General features: G+C 38.3%; 1 protein-coding gene across 5 annotated transcripts in view; it reads left to right on the forward strand.

Annotated features, from left to right (window-relative positions):
- Nucleotides 1-21,981, forward strand: part of LOC148038399 (uncharacterized) — a 121,525-nt gene that overhangs the window by 62,530 nt on the left and 37,014 nt on the right. For 4 of the 5 annotated variants that reach the window (XR_015689485.1, XR_015689481.1, XR_015689482.1 and 1 more), the window contains exon 10: nucleotides 11,993-12,143. The gene's annotated coding sequence lies outside the window, so the exon portion shown is untranslated. Of the gene's footprint in view, nucleotides 1-11,992; nucleotides 12,144-20,351; nucleotides 20,643-21,981 lie in introns of those variants that run through there. The other variant, XR_015689483.1, reaches the window with a different exon arrangement.

Consider the following 21,981-nt stretch of genomic DNA (forward strand, 5'->3'; position numbering starts at 1 on the left):
ATTAAGAATCTTAAGGGTGCATACAACTTTGCTATATGGCAGAAGTAGTGCTATAATGTCTTGGTGCAAAAGAAACAAGTGAAGCCCATAAAGCCCATAAATACAAAAGGGGTAAAACCAGGAACTATGGATCCAGATGAGTTAGATGAACTTGCACGCTCTACCATAGAATTCAATGCCAAACACTTTGCTCCTCAACATAGAGAAATTAACATCTGGCTATGATATGTGGCAAAGACTTGAGGAGTTATATGCTTAGAAAAGTGTAGCCAACAAGGTTTATTGGTTGAAAAAAATGATGGACCTTCGTATGAAGGAAGCAGCCCTATATATTTGAACGAGTTCAACTCTATTTTCAGCCAGCTGATTGCTTTGGAGTTTCAGATTGATGAGGAGTTCAAGGCAACATTTTTGCTATGCATTTTGTTTGAAAGTTATGACACTTAGGACAGCAATGAGTAACTCTAATGCTATGTTGTTATATTTAGATTTGGAGAGCTTTTTACTCATGGAAGAGCTCAATAGGCAAAATATTTCAGCAAACAAGTTTTCCAATGCAATGCATACTAGAGATTGATCTTAGTAGAAGGATAATTTTGATAACAAAATATGCAAGAAGTCTCGTGGGAAAAATGTAGAGTGCCATCATTGTGGCAAGAAAGGGCATTTCAAGCAGGATTGTTTCAAGTGGAAGAAAGAGAAGGGCAAGGGAAAAATCATTGATGATAGATGAGAAAAAGGACAGCTAACATGCAAAGAAGAGTAGTGTGAATATAGAGGAAGTTAATGTATTCAATCACGAGAGTGACAATGATAGTGATGCACTTTTTATTTCTTCTTTTAGTATAGTCATTGATTGTAGATTCTAATGATGACATGCACACTTGGATTCTTGATTCAGGTGCTTCATTTCATGTAACACTACATTGTGAGTGGCTTTCTAACTACAGTGGTGGTAGACAATGATGTTATTTACTTGGGGAACAACTATGCATGTGACATTGCAGGAATTGGTAGTATGCAATCTGTGTGGAGTTGACATTTTAGCATGGTTCATTGTTCACTTTGCATAATGTGAGGCATGTATCTTAGCTTTAAAAAAGTTGATATGCATAGGGTAGCTAGATGATGAAGGCTATCACCCCACTTTTGGGGATAATAAATGGAAGATATGTAAGGGATCTAGGATTGTTGTTGAAGATTCTAAGAGTGACACTCTGTATCCATTACATCTATCTCGTGTGTGTGATCATGTTGTCACCATAACTGAGCAGCCAAGAATGCCTTTGTGGCATAGTTGGTTGGGACATATGAAAGTGCTTTTTCGTTTGGGTTATTTGCAGTATTTAAGGTATGCTGATTTTGACCATTGTGATCATTGTATATTTGGTAAGCATGCTCAAACATCACATAAAAAGTCTCTTTCATTAAAATCTTCACCCTTAGAGTTGGTATATTCAGATATATATGAGATGTCAGGGTTGTCTTTAGGGGGATAGAAATATGTTATCACATTTGTTGATGATGTCTCACGCAAAGTATGAGTTTATCCAATCTGTTGTAAAGATGAGGTATTGGATAAGTTTAAAAAATTCATGACACTTGTTTAAAATATGACTAGCAAGACATTAAAGTGTCTTGGCTTTGACAATGGTGGGGAATATGTGTCCAAATCCTTTCAAGCCTTTTGTGACAACAAAGGGATAAAGAGGGAGCTCACTATCCTTTATAATTCACCCCAAAATGGTGTTGCAGAGCGTATGAATAGGACTATTAAGAAGAAGGTTTATATTGTGTTGTTTCATGCTACATTACCTCATGGATTTTGGGCAGAGGTTGCTATGATAGGCGTACACTTGATAAATTGGTCACATCAAACAGGTCTTTGGGAGGGAGAGCTTCCCAAGAAGTGTGGTCGGGCAAACCACCTTTGTATGCACACTTGAGAGTGTTTAGCTACGAGGCATTTGCGCACATATGCAAGGAACAACATAGCAAGTTGGAACCAAAGTCATGTAAATGCGTTTGTCTAGGATAAAGTGACGAGGGTGAAATGAGGTATAAATTATGGGGGTCTTTGGGAGGGAGAGTTTGTAAGTGTGGTCGGGCAAACCACCTTTGTATGCACACATGAGAGTGTTTGGCTACGAGGCATTTGCGCACATATGCAAGGAACAACACAACAAATTAGAGCCAAAGTCATGTAAGAAACATATGCAAGGAACAACACAACAAATTAGAGCCAAAGTCATGTAAATGCATTTGTCTAGGATAAAGTGACGAGGGTGAAATGAGGTATAAATTATGGGATCTTGAGAAAATTGTATGTAGCAATACCATTATTTTTCGGGAAGATCGCTTGTATAAATAAATTGAAAAGATTGAGAAAGTCAGAAGAGTTGTGTTTCGAGAATAAATACCTGTAGGACAGCAAAGAGTATCCACTGTACAGCAGCAAATACTTGCTATAAATGACCCTATGAATGCAGGGAATGATGGTGAAATTGATGAGCAAGAAGTTGCCCAGGATATATCACAATTTTAGCAATAAAATGTGCCATTAGAATAGTTGGAATAGGTAGGGCAGTATGCTGAACCATTTGAACAAAAAGTTGTTAATGCAGATTTGCAGGTTGAACAGCTAGTAAAACACTAATCATTGGGTTAGTAGGTTAACCAAAAATATCGAATAGTCAGATAGGTTTGTTCTTGGTGTAAATTATGTTGTTGATTATGTCATGTTGATAGATTGTGATGAACCATCATGCTTCAAGGAAGCAATGAACAAAGGGGATAGCAAGAAATGGCATAAAGCTATGCTGTCAAAGATAGAATCTCTAAAGATGAATGATACTTGGGATTTGGTGCATTGCCAAAGGGGCAGAAAGTCCTACCATGAAAATGGGTTTACAAAAAGAAGGTCACTTTTTTTCCCGTTAAAATACAAAGCACGAATTTTTGCAAAAGGATACACGTAGGAACATGGAATTGATTTCGACGAGAACCTTTCTCGCATAGTCAAGATGACTACTTTGCGAACCATATTGGGCTTGATTGCATGTGAGGATGTGAAACTCATATAGATGGATGTAAAGATTGCTTTCTTACATGGTGATTTACATGAGGATATATATATGCTTTCTTACCTTGGTGAGGCAAAACACATTTTTGACATGCATATACTTAGGGTCAGATTGAAAGGTCTTCTTTATCTGTCATAGTAGGAGTATGTATCCAAGATTTTGTAGCGTTTCGATATGAAGGGGAAAAAGACAATTGGTGTACTATCATTGTCTCCATTTGCGAAACTCATTGCAAAGGACAGCTCTACATTTGATGATGAAAAGGTTGAAATGGCCAAGATTCCGTATGCTTCAGTTATAGGTAGCTTGATGTATGCTATGGTTACTAGACGTCCTGACATAGCATTTGCGGTGGGAGTGGTTAGCATGTACATGGCACATCTTGATAGAAAACATTTGAAAGCAGTGAAAGGTATCATGAGATATCTTAAGGGCACAAAGGATTTATGCATCTGCTTTGAAAAGTAGAAGGTATCTGTCATTGGCTTTACGGATGCAGACTATACCAGTCATGTTGACTGTAGAAAGTCCACTTTAGGGTATGTATTCACCTTTACATGGGGAGCAGTTTCCTAGATCTCTAGGCTATAGAAGTGTGTTGCATTGTCTACTACAGAAGCAGAGTATATGGCTACCACTAAGACATGCAAGGAGGCTGTATGGCTTTCACGTTTGGTGAGAAAGCTTGGCATTCTTGTGACTCCTGTCCTCCATTGCGATAGCCAAAGTGCTATCATGGTAGGTCAGAATCGTGTCTTTCATGCAAAGACAAAACACATATAGGTGAAGTATTACTTTACTAGGAATGTACTTGATAGCAAAAGTATTGAGTTTGTCAAGGTACATACAGATGGTAATCTTGCAGATCTTCTCACGAAGGGTCTTCAAAGCAGTTTGCCTATTGCCAATAGATGATGACAGTTGGATAGTATATGTATTTTAGCTTTGTACATACTTAGACTTAGCTAATTCTTTTCTTAACGTTAAGGCACGTTGCCTTTAGGTGGGAGGTTGTTGGGAAAAAAGAGCCACCGTGCCAGTTTCCTAGATCTCTAGGCTATAGAAGTGTGTTGCATTGTCTACTACAGAGGCAGAGTATGTGGCTATCACTAAGACATGCAAGGAGACTGTATGGCTTTCACGTTTGGTGAGAGAGCTTGGCATTCTTGTGACTCCTGTTCTCCATTGCGATAGCCAAAGTGCTATCATGGTAGCACGGAATTGTGTCTTTCATGCAAAGAGAAAGCACATATAGGTGAAGTATCACTTTATTAGGAATGTACTTGATAGCAAAAGTATTGAGCTTGTCAAGGTACATACAGATGGTAATCTTGCAGATCTTCTCACGAAGAGTCTTCAAAGCAATTTGCCTATTGCCGATAGATGATGACAGTTGGATAGTATATGTATTTTAGCTTTGTACATACTTAGACTTGGCTAATTCTTTTCTTAACCTTAAGGCAAGCTGCCTTTAGGTGGGAGGTTGTTGGGAATAAAGAGCTACCGTGCCTTTTAAATGTGCTCGGGTGTGAACACACCCTTAGCACTTATACTTTACATATAACTATCACAAAAATCTAAAAGAGGTACAACTCATTGTATCCACATATTGTGCATTTCTCTCTCTCTGTCACTCACACACACACACACACACTCTCTCTCTCTCTCTCTCTCTCTCTCTCTATACTGTTGCTCACTTACTCGCTCTCTTTCTCTCTTCACCATTGCCATTGTTGAACATCGCATCTCCACTATGCATCCGTTACTATAAGGAGTTGGATGCAATTGAGTGGAATGGCACTTGGGATCTCATGCCTTGGTGTGTTCGTTGGAACGTGATGGGAGTTAAGTAGGTCTTTAGAACCAAGTACCATAGTGATGGAACCTTGGATAAGCACAAGGCATGACTCATTGCAAAAGGATTCATACAATAGCTAGAAGTGGATTTCCATGACATATTTGCACTTACAACTCAAACGGCTACTATTAGGGCTATTCTTGCCTTAGCCAATCATAGGAGATGGTGAGTTTACAAGCTTGATGTTCACTTTGGATTCCTTAACGGAGACTTGAAGGAGGAGATCTATACTGAGCAGTCTCTTGGCTTTTCCTCATCAAATGACAGAGTCTATAGGTTGAAGAAGGTCGTTTATGGTCTCAAATAAGATCCATGTGCTTGAAACGAAAAGATTGACTTGTTTCTCCAAGGGAGGTTAGGGTATCAACGGTCCTCTGTGGATCCCTAGTTGTATGGCCACACCTCGGTTGGAGGGTACATGTTGTTTGTGCTTTATCTGGATGATATTATCTTGACAGGTGACCATGCCTATAAGGTCAAGTAGACAAAGGAGACATTACACAAGATGCTTGCGATGATGTATATAGGCATTCTCCACTTGTTTCTAGGTCAAGAGATTTGGTAGACTCCGAGGGGGATTTTCATCTCCCAACAACAGTTTGTGTAGGAGCTTTTGACTATATTTGAGATAGAGGGGATCCAAGGCTCTTTCTAACCCCATGGATCTGAACTAGAAGGTACGACCCATATAGATTCACCGGTAGCAGATGCTACCGTTGTAGGCTTCATGAGTGAATGCAAGCTGGTTCATTGGCATGTTGCTACGAGGATTTTGCAATTTCTAAGGGGGACCCCGAATCTAGGTATTTATTTTCTAGTAGGTACAGGAGATTCAACCTTGGTACTATAGGGCCGGATGGATTTAGATTGGGTTGGAGATGTTGACCACAGGAGGTCAACAAGAGGATATTTCTTCACTTTGTGTGCCGGCACCATTTGTTAGAGTAGCAAGAAGCAGCCCAAAATTGCCCTATCATCTACAGATGTGTATTATGAAGCAGTGTTTTCTACCATGTGAGACAGTTTGGCTTTGGTGGTTGTTAGGAAAGCTTGGTTTTTCTTGGACTGGTTCTACTATATTGTATAGCGACAATGAGAGTTGCATAGCTTTAGTATAGAATCCCATACTCCATTGCTAGGTTGAAGCTCATTAAGATACAATACCATTTCATTCGGGAGAGGATCTTGGATAAGACCATTGATGTGGTTTGTTGTAAGATGGAGGATAACTTGGAAAATTTGTGTATGAAGGCTCTTTCTCAGACCATTCTTCGTGAACACTCTAGATCCATGAGCTTGATGTCCTGTCTAGGATCTGAGAGGGGGTGTTAGAGATTTATTAATCTCATGGACACACATTACAAGTTTACTTTTCTTTAGTTAGTTCTCTCGGGCATAGTTACCCATTACTTATTTTTAGATCGGATAGTACTATATAGTCTATTGGTCATTTTGAGCATATCTAGGTAGTTGGATAGGCTAGACAGGTTGTGCAAGATGCCATGTGGCAGCCACGTTTATTATGCAGCATTTTATGCATTATTTTATTCAGCGATTGCTTTTTGGGCAGTAGTTGACCAATAGTGGCTGATTTGATTATTTTATGTGTATTTTGTTGCCTATCTATTGCTTGGTCTGACTTGATTATTTTGTGTGTATTTTTTCACCTATTCATTGCGTGGTTTGCCTTGGTCATCATTCACTTGTTTTTAGGTGAAAAGAGAGATTGGCTCGCGGAGATACATTTGACAATCCATATATACATTTGCCTTCTTCATTTTAGCATTCATCTACTGGAGATTTTTGCATTCTATTGTCTCTTCTCTCTCCCTCTTCTCTCATGTTCATTTTCTTTTAGTCCGGTTATACGCTTGCACATTCGTTGCACTATGATACACTCCCATTTATGTATCTCCTTTTCAAAAAATCATTGTACGGAACTAAAAACAGGCTCTTCGAGATAGAACCTTGTGTTTGTGTGTTTTGTGTCACATGTTTAACCACCCATGATGTGAAGGGGGTTTTGTTAGTTTTAATACACACCCTTGTGTTTGAACATACCTCAGGTATGTAAGTGTGAGTGTCAAAGGTGTGAACACCTTTTACATCTTCCAACATTTGATAAGGGTCAAAGGTCTAGGGGGAACCCTCAAATCTTGCAGTCTCTGCACGAGCTTGGCTTGTGGCATTGTATCAAATGCTTTGTATAAGTCTACAAAGCAACTATAGATCCGTCTCCTTTGTGCTTAATCTTTCTCAATGATAGGTCAGAGTGCAAAAATGTGGTCGAGTGTGGAATACCCTCTCCTAGACCTTGCCTATTACATATCTGATATTGGTGCATCTCTACCCATTTGCTTAGCTCATGTGCTAGTATAGATCCATTCTAGCATGTGGTCAACCATGATGGTCGTATAGCTAGTAGAAGCCATAAGATCTCTAGATTTCAGTAATGGAACTATAGTATTAGTTGACCGATTGGTAGGGAAGCCTTTGCAAAGGTTCCTATTGAGAATGTGGGTTAGGAGTGGTGACACCATGTCTCTAGCATATGAGAGATGAGGTTTCTTGGCAACTATGGTTCTCATGGTAGTTATATGTTCGTTTTGGGCTTGGCTTCTATTTCTTAATCAAGTGGAAAACAAGAGATTATTGCTGCATCTTCAACCAAGCTTGAATACTAGGTATTGTGGGATGGTTCTTTGGGGGCCATCTACTTGCGGAGTTTGATGTCGGATCTGCATTTTCTATGTTAGGCTCCTATATAAGGCACCCTCGGGGCCCCAATACCACAAAAAAAGCAAAGAAACACACACATACACAAAAAAACAGCCCAAAAGCTATCAAGCTCTCTTTCCTTAACTTTCAAGCTCCACTCCCAAGCTCTCTCCTATTCTTTGAAGCATCAAACGTTTAAAGTAGAGACTCTTAATGTTCAAAGTATAGCGTTTTTAATCTCGACATTAAATATATGTCTTAAAACTATGTATATAATTTCTTTGCATTGAACGTAGCATTGGACATTCCTCCAATTGCTTTTAGTTCGATTAGTACTGTACTTACATTGGATAGTACTAATTTTATGCCATTGGATGTGACAATCCTTCGTTTCCTCATCTCCAAAATTTGTCGTATTGACTTGGATTTGGGAATAGAGAGATGATAGTGTCTTGGGTGCATTGTTCGGATGTAGAGATAGAGGATCAGCATTTGGATATGATGATTTTAGGGGAGTCTTGTGAAGACAAGAGGGTCAATATGTTGTACCAAGTATAGAATCCCTTGAATTACCAATGAGTGCTTAGATGAAGAGAATGAAAAAATGAAGAATCAATATAGAAACCTTTGCATAAGTGAGGTATGAGATATAATGAATTCACATGCAATGGGAGGACTGATTGTGCCAGAATGGGAGACTAGTCCCAATGGTTGAAGAAGTTGAATGACAAGCGAAGGCTTGTTGCAATGGGGCGTGGTCAATAGACTAGAGGAATGGTGGCTAAGGACTAGGTAGGGGGGTTGGGGGCAGGTGATGGTAAGCTAGGCGGTTGCTCTAAGTGGGTCTATGTGGCGTCTAGGTGACAGGTGGTGTCACAAGGATGTGAAATTTTATTAATTTGCTGAGTATATGATTTAGTGTTAATCAAATGTGTAAATGTGAGATGCACAGGTGATGTTTGAGTTAGTTATTTCACAGTGATGGGCCAAGGACTTTAAGATGTCAGTTGGTGGATGTGAAATTTTATTAATTTGCTGAGTATATGATTAAGTGTTAATCAAATGTGTAAATGTGAGATGCACAGGTGACGTTTGAGTTAGTTATTTCACAGTGACGGGCCAAGGACTTAAAGATGTCAGTTGATGCCAAAGGCAAAAATTCTAATAAGTTATGCTTGACAAGTACTAGGTGCTACCCGGTGTTAGATTTTGGCCTAGACCAATTTATTAGCCACTAGTACCAGTGGGGTGATTTTAGAGACTAGGTATTATTTAATTAACTAATGCTAGTCTGAGGGTCAATAACTGCTCACGAACACTTTGGAGACAAATTGGCCTAGCCAATTTGATTATTGACTGATGAAATTAAAATTTTGGGCATTAGAATAATTATTAAATTGTTTTTTAAATTAATAATTTAAAAATTAATTTAATAAGCTGGATAATCTTGGAAAATGGGATTATAAGGCTGCCACTTGGCAAAACTTGCCCATGCAAGTAGGAAAAACGTTTTTAGGGACTGGTGGAAGTCTTTTCTAGCCATTGTGAGAGGGAAGGCGGCTGTTAGAGAGTAAGGAAATGTTGCTGATGTAATTTGTAGCCACTAGGGACTAGTCCCACAGTAGGTGACAACAGTTTGGAGCTCTCTAGATGCAAGTGACAGTAGCCCAAGATCTTTCTCGTGCAGGACAGGTGATTGTATACAAGAGGAGGCAGCAGCCTTTCTAGTGGTCCTAAGTTGTAGCTAATAGCTTTCATAACTGTTTGAGAAGGGTAGTAGTAGTTTTTCTATCTTTCTCGTGATGAAACTCTGAACTTTCTCTCTCTATAGCATTGTAATCCCCTAGCAATCTCTCAAGTTATCTCAATGAAATCCAGCCATTTGAGTCACCATAGGTGGAGATTTTGGTAAATCTTTGCAGTAAACCCTAATTTGCAGTAGAAATTAGGGTTTGACAACCACCTTGGGATGCATGCTCAAAATTGAGGGCCTAGGACTTGAACTCCAGCAGCTAAAATTAAAGAATTTCAAGGAGATTCAAGAGGGCAACCACCCCATATCAGATTTGGGGCTTGATTTGTCTTTCAAGGAGCAAGGTGAAGGCCATTCCCCAAGTGAACCCAAGGGCATATTGGTTTGAAGGCTTGCTAGTCAGTTTTGATAGCAAGAGGCACTTGGATTAGTGGAGGAGATCAAAATACCTTAGTTGTACTCCATCTATCTGCAATAAAAGTTAAAGAAATATCACAAGGAGTGCTAGTTTTGGGGCCAGCAGGCTATCTTTTGTCCAATATTAAAGTAGTAAAGCGTGCATTTTCAGTTTATGTGAATTTTCTGGTTGCTGTAATTATTGATTAATTAGGTCATTTACCATGCTATCCGAGAAGGAAGGTTGGTTCAGGTGGCATCCCGTAGGCCACAAGGCAGTTGATTCAAGCGGCGGTGGATGTCATGGGGTATGTTCATGTGCATAGGGTGGCTTGTTCAGTCATGAAGGGAGCATATGGCGTTTACAGACAGCATTTAAGCGGTGGATAGGTGTTCATGTGCATAGGGTGGCTTGTTCTGGAGCATATGGCGTTGACAGGCCAGCATTTAAGCGGTGGATAGGTGCTGCAATAACGGTGGCCTGTATCTGATTGGTGGGCAGGGTGGGGCAATCTAGCTGCTGGCAGTAACAGAGGCCGGTTTGGGTGGCATCAAAGGCCGGATGCTAACAGGAGCAGGGGTCGAGTATTGACATCAACTTGTGCCCAGGGCAGCATTTTGGAGCAACTGGTGCTGCTTGTGGCAGCCAAAGGGGAACAAGATGGTGATTCTGCAACCTAGCGGCTGTAGGTTCTGGTGGGAGGGCATTGGAGGTGAGTGGGGTGGCATCTGGCCTGTAAGGCAGAGGAGGAAGCAGTCTGGTGCTGGCGCGAGAGGAGGATGGCATGGAAGGAGAAGGTGGAGGCCCTTCTGGCAGGCACAGGTAGAGGGTGGAGGATGGGGTTTGGGACACTTGGAGAAGCAGTCTGGGCTGTGTGGAGCTGAAAGAAATGTATATAGCAAGACATGTCGCTATTTTAGTTAAGAGCTTGCTAGGCATCAGAGCTTGAGATGATACTCATTGTGCTTATATTCTTTCATGTATCTGCATTTGTACTCTGTTTATCTTAGTGATGATTATTAACGAAGCATTGGAAAGAAATGCTCGGGCAAACGTAGAGAGAGACAGAATGTACAATAACACGATTAATACAATCTAGTGAATGCTCAATGAAAATGAATAAGTAAGAGAGCTTAAATAGTCGAATGGGGGGTTGGAGATGCTGTGAACAGCTCCGAGAGAGTGTCGTACTTGAGGCAGCTCCCAAAATGCAGCAGCAGCAGGATGCCATTTGGTGAATCTGGGCGGCAAAGCACAGGGTTTACTGGCTGTGTGGCAGCTCCAGAGGCAGCAATAAGCTCAGAAGACTTAATTTTGGTGGCTCAATAGATACCTGAATTGAATTTTAATTTCTTTGAAAGAAATGACTGGAGAGTTCCATCTCTTATTTTATATCATTGTGATTAATTATGTAACAGATTATCTTGGCTGTATGAAACTGAAAACCATGTATGAAAGGCTTGAGTGAACAAATGACCCGGGAGCAATTACATATTTTAGTCCAATTGGTGTTACCTTGTTTGTATTAGGTGCTTTAATGACTGGAGACTTCTGATACTTACTTTGTACTGAGATTTTAATGCCACTGTTTATCTTGGCTGTATGAAACTGAAAGTATGCATGAAAGGCTTGGGTGAGCAAATGGCCAAGTAACAATCATATATTTTGCAATCAAAGACTTAGCATTCAACTTTCCCAACTTGGCTTTTTGTGAAGATTTTGAGCCCTTCTACTTTTATTCATGGTGCTAGCAATGTAGTCGGCAGAGGACTGAGGCAAGACAACCTATATGAGCCCATAGCTCTTATTAACTAAAACATGCGGCAATTCCAAAAAGTTATACTTTATGGAATTAAGTTTTAGGAGCTAGAAAAAATAGCGAGTGAATATTCTCATGCATATTTATCCCACCCCTTTTGTCCACCTTTCACATAATAGAAACATCTTTTTTATGATTCTAGATTAGATAGATCTTTCTTCAGATACCTTCAAACATATTGCTTAATAACGATAATCTGGTCTGCAATACCTGTTTGCTATTATTCTGTTATCTGAAGACTGACATGCAGTTAACATGTAGTTGTAGTACTATTTGATACTTCCTGGCAACATGAATTCAAGGTTAATAAATATCTGATCCACAATCTGGTCTAATCAGTCTTAAACGTTATGTTGTTGGGCAGTGCCATGCAGGTTTCATATTTGCCTGGACAACAGTTTGTTGCTCCTGATACCTTCTTTGGCTGGACAGTACGTTTTACACTTGGATGCGTCCTCCTTTGGTTTACAATCCTGTACTTGGATGGCACGTGTTACTGAAACGGTTACAGACAGGTAGCACTGCCCTTGGCTTGACAGCACTGCCTTGGCTTTGTTTTTTAAGCTTAATCTGCTGTCACAATCTAAAGTAACTGCCACTTCATTTTTGCTTGCTATTAGAATCACTTTAATCCTCTGTGATGAGGCAGAGCCTTCCCCATCCCTCCTTTTGCCCGTCTCTCTCTCTCTCTCTCTCTCTCTCTCTCTCTCATCATACAGCAGGCATCTTTTCTTCTTTGGACAGAGAGATTCCATCTATCTTACCACAGTCTTCTCCTATGACAATGGAAGCTCTTTGTCAAGTTTTTTGCAGTGATTACTGGCTGCCTTTGTGGTTGGTTGCAGCAGATGTTTTGCAGCATAAGTTACATACACTGTCCATCTTTCAGTACATATTTCTGTGGGTCTTTCACCCTGAGAATGAAGTCTTTTCTTACATTTGCTATAGTGAAACTCTAGGCCAATCTACACTATGGTGTAGAACTGTGCTTCCCTCTTCATCGTTCGTTGTGATGTTGAAGTATGTCATCTGTGTTTTGAACCTGGCTGCACCATGTGTGGTGGTCTGTGGTTCAGGAGCAGATTTTAGTTGTGTCTCATGTAATTGCTTTCCCCTTACACGGATGTCGTAGCCTAAGAGAATGGAATAGGAGGGTAAAATGGAGAAACCAGATGACTCCTCTGTGTTGGGAAGTGTTAGCTAGCGGGCACTGATAAACAGAATTATACAAGCATTTTGTGGTATGCAGTCTTGAATACAAGATGCTTTGATGTAGAGAAATAGATGTTTGTAAGCTACCCCCATAATGATTTATTCACCTCACAGTGAAAGGTGGGAGCATATTACAAGAATGCAGTTACGTGACAAATTGCATACTAGTATGTAAGCTGCCTATCCTTTCCGACATGGAAAAAATGAATATCAGACAAGTTGAGATTTTTGCTTGATTCTCTGCTTTGATATGAGGAATGAACTGCATGGTGGTCAAAGACCCAGAGGGGTATTCTGAACAGCTAAGACAGATTGATAAACAAAATTGTACGAGTGTTCCTATGTAATTTATGTAATGGTATGCTGGACAAATGAATGTAGTTTGGTTTCTAGATTGAATACATGGTAACCAGGAGGTCGAGTTCAGTTTGTACATCCCCAGTCATCTAGTAATCCCAGAGTCATTTAGTAATAGGAACAAAAAAGCAAGCTTTAAACCTGGGTCAGTGGGATGATACTCAGTACCCTACCACCAGGGTTGCCACATGATTATGGAAAAAAATTGCTGCCCAACATTTCCAGCATGGCATATGAACATAAGACAAGTTGACATGATTGGCTGATTCCCTCTTTTCTGGAATCAGGAATGTTGTATTTGATGGGCAAAATTCTAGAGGGCTAAGGGCTATTTAAACAGCTGAGAAGGTTTGATAAACAGACCTGTACAAAGGTTCAGTGTTATGGAGGCTGCTATACAAGATGCTCTGCATATGGAAAAATGGCTGTCTAATGTAACACATAATGACCAGTATATCTCACTCCAGAAGGCAACATTTAATCAGAGGATATAGCAACAATGCCTGTGATCTAGTTGCCCATAACTGATTCTAACAAACATTACCTTGTGGTCGCAATCGAAAGTATTGGTATTTAGTTCAATGTCCTGAAATTATGCTCTTAAGAACAAATATTGCTGCGAAAGTTTTCTTAGTTATGGACACTCATGTGTAACTACCTTGTAAACATTATGTGCACGCTGTATGACCTTTTGATGAGGTTGCTAGAGAGGTATTTCTGTGAAAAGTACATGATATACGAATATATTTAGTTGCGCGTAGGAAGTTCTCTCTATATTTCCTCAGAAAAAAAGATTGTAAGGTGTCTGTGATTTTATCCCCCCACCTTGTCGAGGATGTAGAATGTAACCACCTCTTATATTACTTTGCATAGAAAGACTCTATTGTAGCTCTTCCATTTCAGTCCCTTCTCTTGGGTTGGTTGTAAGTTGTGGCCCATGTTACTTGATCAAATTCTATGTTACTTGATCAAATTCTGTGATGTGGCAGCTCTCTGCAAATTATGCCAATAGAATGTGCAGATTTGGATATTAGTGTGTTTTGCACCCTCAACAATCTCTTCGTTAGCTGAAAGATGACTTGCCGTTCTTCGTTGGACAATAATATGCCTTGAGATAAGAGTTGAAGATCTTCCACTAGGACAAGATTTAGCCTTTAACATACATACAGGTAGTTGATCTATCTTTTGGAGTCCCTTTTCTTTCTTGTCCCATATCATTCCCCTTTTGGTGTTATACGGGTTTTACTTCATTCTATAAATGTTCCTCCACTCATGGAAGATTGTTATTCAATCATTTTAAATTTGTTTCACAATCTCCCATCTTGGATCATACGAGGGTAGAAGACTAACATGACTTGTTGTGGTTTTATCATGTGTGAATTTGTATTAGAAACATAGTTCATGCAATGCTATCCACAATTTGAGAAGCTCATTGCATGTATAAGTTCATGTGAACATATATTACTATTTATCGCTCTTGGATACGATTGCCATGAAGGTGATAAGATGATGTTGACTTTAAGGAAAGTTGGTAGAAAGTGCGATTTTCTCCAATTATCTTGCACATATCAATAGATATGGTGTGCATGTTGGCATAGGTACTAAAGAAGGGTGCTTATGATTATAGGTGATAGATCGAGATTCATTCCAAAAGCTTTAATTGATGTAATGTTAACATTATATTTGTTGCCATTAAACATGGATACATGAGAGTCTGGAGACTAGCGATGGATTCTCTCATGGTGGTGGAAATAGTAGACTTGAAGTACAATATACTTTTTAGTAAAAACTTATACAATGTTCTTATATTAGTTCATGTAGCCCCTTGAGTAGACCTAGATAAGTCTCCATTTTTAGATGGGTTTTTTGCTCCTCCATGGTTGATGAGCTTGCATTGGCCTCCGGGTGAAGTGTTTCATGGCTCTATTGTGAGGCTTTTTAAGCAAAGATGCCTCTCATCACTCCTTTCCCGCTTTGTTGTTTATCGTTTTTCGAGATTTGCTTATTTTCAGTTCCCTTGTACTTGCAATATAACTTTTCATTAGCTATCAAAGTGCAATTTACATGTGTAACGGTTCTTACGCTTTCGCCAATGCATTGCTCAAGTAAAGAGAGAGACAATGTATTATCCTTCTTGTGTGGAGTGGTTGAAGAATTGAGAGACAATGTATTATCCTTCTTGTGTGGAGTGGTGCAAGAATTGACGAGTTTGGATGACACGTCTTGCATACATAGTAGAGCCTTCAAAGACATGGAAATGGTTTCAAAAAATCCCAACAAATATATAATGTTGGAGTGGAATATGCAAATAAAGCACATATGGTCTTGAATTGCTAGTTCTTGACTTAGAAAACACCTACAATTTTGGACTTATAAACCACATTTCAATTTGAATTAACATTGAATGATCATGGCTAAGGTTCATCAACCATAATCTGTCAATCATGAAATCATACTTACTTTTCAAGACATTAACTGGTTGAAGGTAGTAATAGTCCAAACTTCGAGTTATTTTGAACAATAGAAAGTAGAGTCCATTTTCATGTATGTCATGACTCTTAAAAATTCCTTTGTTTCTTACATAGAGAGATGGAACATGTTCCAATGCCACTATGCTCACATAGTTCCAGTGGGCAGAAGAAAGTTGACAATACTTGACTAAGAACAAAGAGGTTCATTTTATTATCATGTTGCTTGTATGCTTCGGCTTATAGGTCTTAATGTAAGTGAAGCTTGTATACATTAAGTAGAGAAGAAGATTTTCATTAATGAGATGACAAGTTGTGACATAGGTAGTGCGAATTGGTATTTGCCAAGCTAGTTTGGTGTTGGCTTTAGGTGCTTTGCTTGTTATAGGTGTGGCTTGAGCTTTGTAGTGCATACAGAGGGAGACCATGAGGAAGGCACATGTGTAAGATTTTTGAGTCTTTTGGAACAAAGAGAAAACCTATATCAAATACATCATGGAGTTGAAGCTTACCATGTGATAACAAATCCAATTGAAATAATCATTTCTAATCTTGCAAGATTTCTAATAGAGGATATCAAAGTGACTACCGATCATACATACTTTCATATATGCCAACATTAGGAGACGAGGTATGGTCACATACTTCCATTTATGTGGCATGCCACATAAATGAAGTGGTATACATGATAATAATATTCAAGTGTTCAAATGAAGTGTCACATGATCACAATATATATGGGATATATGTGCACTTTATCCAAAGTGGGGATTGAATTTTGTAAGCTTCTTAAGCCATTAATGAAGTACATTAATACCAGTTAAATACAAATAACTATTGATTGATGCACTAAGTGGAAATAAGGCATCTTTTGTGGATTGCTTCTCTTGTAAGGAAATTATAAATTACTTTTATTGTCTTGTGTGGTTGATCATTGACCACAATACTCATTTTCTAAATTGGGTCATCAGAGAGCTTACTACCTTTTATGTAATAATTTGTATAAGGAGTGTAATCTATGTTTGCCTACAAGCCAAGGTCCAAGCAAGGGCTATAAACAAGGTTGTTGAATAGATTTTGAAGAGAGTGGTGAGTATCACATTGATTGGGATATCCTAGAAGATGGCTCTGGGATATTCTCCTTTGAGTTTTTGTATGGATTGGAAGTTGACACATGCCTATGCAGTGTGATTGGTCAAATGGGAGTAGTGTTTCTTGGGTTGACAATGTAATCCATTACTGGAGGAAACAACAAAGGATCAATACTTTTGAAGGAAGACCACTTTGTATTACTTGACATTCGGATCTTCTTGAATCTAAGGAACATTAAGTGCATATGGATCCTTCATGTCTTTTCTCTTAAAGTGGGTGTTTGTTAAATATGTTGAGTTCTCTTTCGAGCTCTTTTATTCTTTTTTCCTTCTTGTTTTTGTGCTCTTGTTCACCATGATTACAATATGCAAGTTTCTTTTGGAGGACATGCGAAAGTTTTGTCTCAAAGGTGGTGATGCATGACTAGTTTGGAGGTTTACATGATCAATCCTAGGGATTAAAGCACGTGTCCTAAAAAAGATCTATCAAATGTAGCTATTCCATGAGGTGAAAGTGAAAGGGAACACTTGTCTCTCATCTATAACACTTATTATAAAGCATTCAAAGTTGTGCAGTGTGGATGGATCATCAATGCCGCCTCCTATTGTTGTTTAAAAGCGTCGAATAACATGCTACACTTAAAAGTGTAGTAGTGGCATAGTTGCTTTGAATTGAGAGTTGTTTCAAAGCATGGGAACAACTTCTTTGGCTTGGTTGCAAATAAACTTTTCGTTGGCTTTAACTTGTTTCAAATGGACCCAATAGAAGTTATTGACCAAAACTTGATCTTGCAAATAGTATTGTTGATTCCACAACATTGAAGTTCAACAAGTGATGCCCTTGGGTTGTTTGTTGATATTCGGTCAATATCGTTCTTACAAAAGCCATAAATGAAGTAAATGATCATGCCATTCAAGATATAAGCAAGAAATTAATGTCTATCAAATATTTCTCAATGCACAATTAGTCTCTAGGTTGACTAATGGGTTTGCATGAAAATGCACAATTAGTGGCATTTCCTTCATGGCCTAGAAGTAGGCACTATGTTTGGAAAATCTATCTTCCTTTTTATGAAGCACTATGCTCAGTGCTTATGCCATGTGGACTGTTTCAGTCCCAAATCTATGGAGAATGCATAATAGGAATGAATTGCCTCAAACAGGAATAGAGTATATTGTCAGGCAATGTAGAAAATACATAATGTTTTATTAGACAATTAACCAGAAACTCAGATACAATGACAGAGATATGTGGAATGACTCTCTACAATACTAATAATGATAAATTAGAGATAGAAATTAAAGCGTATGCTCGAAATGGAACATAAATAAATAGATGAATCATGGTGCCCACAGTAAGATTGCATTGATTATCTTGAAATTTCATCATACAAGAGGCTGTGATCAATGATCATGATCAAAGTGTGGAAGGTATATACAATACCTCTTCAAGTCATGCTTGAAAATTGCTTACATAACTACACTTAATGAGGTATCTAACTTTATGACACATTTTAAGTTTACTTCATAAATGAATTTAGTAAATACTAAAGTAATAGATCATGCTAAGGGTAAAGATAATGCATCAAGCCATGGCTAACACCTTGCATAGCTCGATGGATGATTGAAACAGCCATGACTTGAACCCTTGCATATCAGGGTGTTAAATGCCTTATCAAAAGTAGACATATCGAACGAGATAAATTATGTCTTATCCACAGCCTTATGCCATGAAGTAAGCTACACAGAGAAATGATAAAGTAGAGCATCTCTAGTAGGATACTTATAGCTCTCTATTGTGATTGCATAATCCACTTAGAGGATTGTCACAAAACCTAGGCATAAATATCATAAGTATGATGGAAAATATAAAGTTTGATAGTGATAGGCAAAGAACCTCATGAGTTGTGAGGCTCATGAATGCCATGAGAATCAGTTATGGACAATTTTTGTTCGTGTTGCTCATGTGATACAAAAGGTATCAACTTCTTGAAGCTTATAAGATGTAAGTTCCCTTATCTTAAGCTGCTCATTGATAGATTGAATTGCGTCATATAGGAATAGAGTATAGTGTTTTAGGTAGTGTAGAAAATACATAATTCTATAGCACTGTCAGATTGCATTGGTTATCTTGAAATCCCATCATACAACAAGTCATGATCAAGGATCATGATCAAAACGTGAAAGACACACAATACTTCTTCAGGTCACGCTTTAAAACTACCTATACAACTACACTAAATGAGATGTCTAACTTCATGAGACATTTTAAGTCTACTTCATATAGGAAATAATAAAGACTAAGGTAATATATCATGCTAATGGTAAAGACATTGGATCAAGCCATGGCTAACACAGATGTGATTTATCTTTGGCTCTTTTTATGGGTCCAAGGCAATGCATCAGTTGTGGTGACATGGGTAGGTCCATTAGTTATGCAAAGATTTAGTAATGGGACAAATATTAAAATTGGGCATGGTGGACAATGCTAATGTTCATTTAATTGATTGAACTTAGGCATGGGTCGACGTTTGAGGTTGATATAAATCTTTGATAAATTAACGGCCAATTAATTGGAGTTTATTGATAAATTTAATTTTTTTATTGAACAGTAGGCAAAGCGTAGGAAAATATGAAAACTTGAAAATGTGGAAAAAAGATGGAATTTTCACCACATGTTGGCTTTATCAAGAGGAATCATGGAAGGCCTAAGCGAGTTTGATGTCTAATTTAGTTGATTGTACTCGTAAGACTGATAATAGCTGTCCTAAAGTTGATGATGCTATTCTACTTCGGGCCATGTTGTGAGTGTACTTCTTGTAAGCTTGGTGATAATTGTTCTACAGTTGATGATGGTGTCATACGTCGGGCCATGTTGTTGTGAGCATGACGTTGTGGTTCAAAGGTTGGTGGGAGCATTTGTGAGAAATATTGTTGGGTCCTAGTTTGAGGGGTTTTTGTACATTGATTATGAAAAATTTAAGTAAGATTACGATCTTTTACTCGAAGGTCTTGAGTGCTTGGTATGTGGTAGTGAAGAATGTCTAGTTGGAGCTTTTGTAGTAGTGTTTGGCGAGATTTTGATGAGGTCAAAAGTTCAGGTAGATTGGTCTTTTTCTATCATGGATTCGTTAATGGATATTGTTGACATGTTCATATATGGTATATTGTGTCTTAAGTGGCAAGAGCAACTAGAGGTTTGCTTTATTGCACTACAAATTTGTTGAATATAAGTAGTGAATTGTTCTTTTGAAGGCTCAAATTGGAGATGCAATGAGCAAGACATTTAGAAGAGTTGTAGCCGCAATTCAATAATTATAAATAAATATATAAGGGACACTAGGCTTTGGGGCTAGTCTTTGTTTGTATCGAGGTGTAGGAGCATCCTAGCTTGATTATTTGGTTTGCTTTCTTGTCGTTGAATTTGAGTCTTTAAGTTTTAGTACTTGCAAGTTAAAGTCTACTGCCGTTTAGTTTGAAGGCTAGTTTCAACTTATGTAAGGCAATCATGTATGTTGCATTATTTATGTCACATACATGAAAAGTATGTGATCAATGTTATAGTATACTAATTTGCCATATTATGATGCCAAAGGTGCCCTTGTACAAGAATCAAGCCAGCAAAGGTGACTTGTTATCTTGCAAAGCCCTTAGCTTCCCATCTAGGTAGTACGTTAACCAACGATTACCAAACTATAATCATTATCGGTGTGCCTAAGTGGTGGCCTAAGAAGCCTATGAAATTCAACCCTCATTACCAATGTACTATATTGGTGGCAAAATGAAGCTTGGTTTCATACAATTGGTGGCTTGAGCCTCTAACATATTTTATGTTATTGTGAAGTTCAAAAAGCATTTTTTATGAATGTAGGCCACTACAAACTAGCTGCTTCTAGCTTCGCTATGGAAAAATTTGCCTTGAATGAAAAATTGTGTGTTTTAGGAAACTTGGTAGACTTACTGACCTTGCTTAAGGTAGGTCTAGTGTATGTTTATGGTCATAAGCAACCACATCAAGATGATTGAAAGGGGCGGCAAGTATTGTTTCGTTTGGATAATAAAACTGAGCAAGAAATGTTGGTTTTGAGGATAGTAACTAGTCCATAACGAGATCATATTTTCGTGCTTTCAAATGCTTCCACACCTCAAAACAAGGTGACTTCCTTGAAATAATTGCTTCTTACTTGATAGATTGTGGTTTTGGAATTGATTGCATGGTGGGAATTCATCTCAACTTGAGTTTTGAGTATCGTTGCATTTTCCTTGTCCAAACTTGGTACCTTTATCAAATCCTCTACGTTTGCAACTTGACATGCACCTTTGTCAAATCCTTAGCTCGTGCCTTTGTCATGATCATAAGAATTAAGGCTGTTGAAATGTGTTTGGTTAGTGAATGCTTTCTTTGTGCGATAATGTTGCTCCAATGTATTAGCAATAATCACAATCTAAACCTGAATATCTTTAACTTGTAGAATGAAAGGGTTTATTTTCTCGGTAAAGTATTTTTACCTTGGATTATTTGCTCGATAAGCATCACATAGGCATTTGCTTTGGAATCTTTTCATCAAATCCCCAATTATTTGTGAAAACTTAGCACTAGTGTACAATGGGGGAACTGCATGAATTGTGAAACTATTAGAACTATGCATGACTACATGTAATGGTTTATTTGGGATGAATGGAACATGATCAAGAGAATTAAATGGATTGGAATGATTGGTGTATTGATAGGCAAAACCAATGTCTAACGAGTATCTTCAAAGAAGATAGTCTCCTTAGAACATGGGCCTTAGATGGGTTCTTACCAATCATTTCCTAATCTTTACATCATTTTATCATTTTACATTTTATTACATGAAGCATGATTGGAGGCATGACCAGTGTGTGGGTATGTAAAAGTTAATCTCATGTAATATGAAGCTTCTGGTGTATATGTATATCCATTTTGTTTGCTTTTGTGAATCAAATGGCTTCATCATTTTCATATGAGCATGTGCCTCGTTTTTGAGATGAGGTATCTTGTGCCACATGATATTGGGCCCTATGCCAAAGATACTTAAAAGTTCTATTTCCTCTCGTTATCAGAAGAATGAACATGTTGATAAGTCATCTTTGAGCTTGCTCCATACCAAGAAGCAACTTCTTAGAACACAACACATTTGAGAGATCTTTTCGTCAAAAGATTGCTCTTGGATGGAGTATATCAAAGTCTTGCATATATATTA

Source organism: Lygodium microphyllum, chromosome 3 (genome assembly GCF_053477565.2).
Source record: "Lygodium microphyllum isolate KBCC chromosome 3, Lygodium_microphyllum_v1.1.10, whole genome shotgun sequence".
In the NCBI taxonomy this organism is placed as follows: Eukaryota; Viridiplantae; Streptophyta; class Polypodiopsida; order Schizaeales; family Lygodiaceae; genus Lygodium; species Lygodium microphyllum.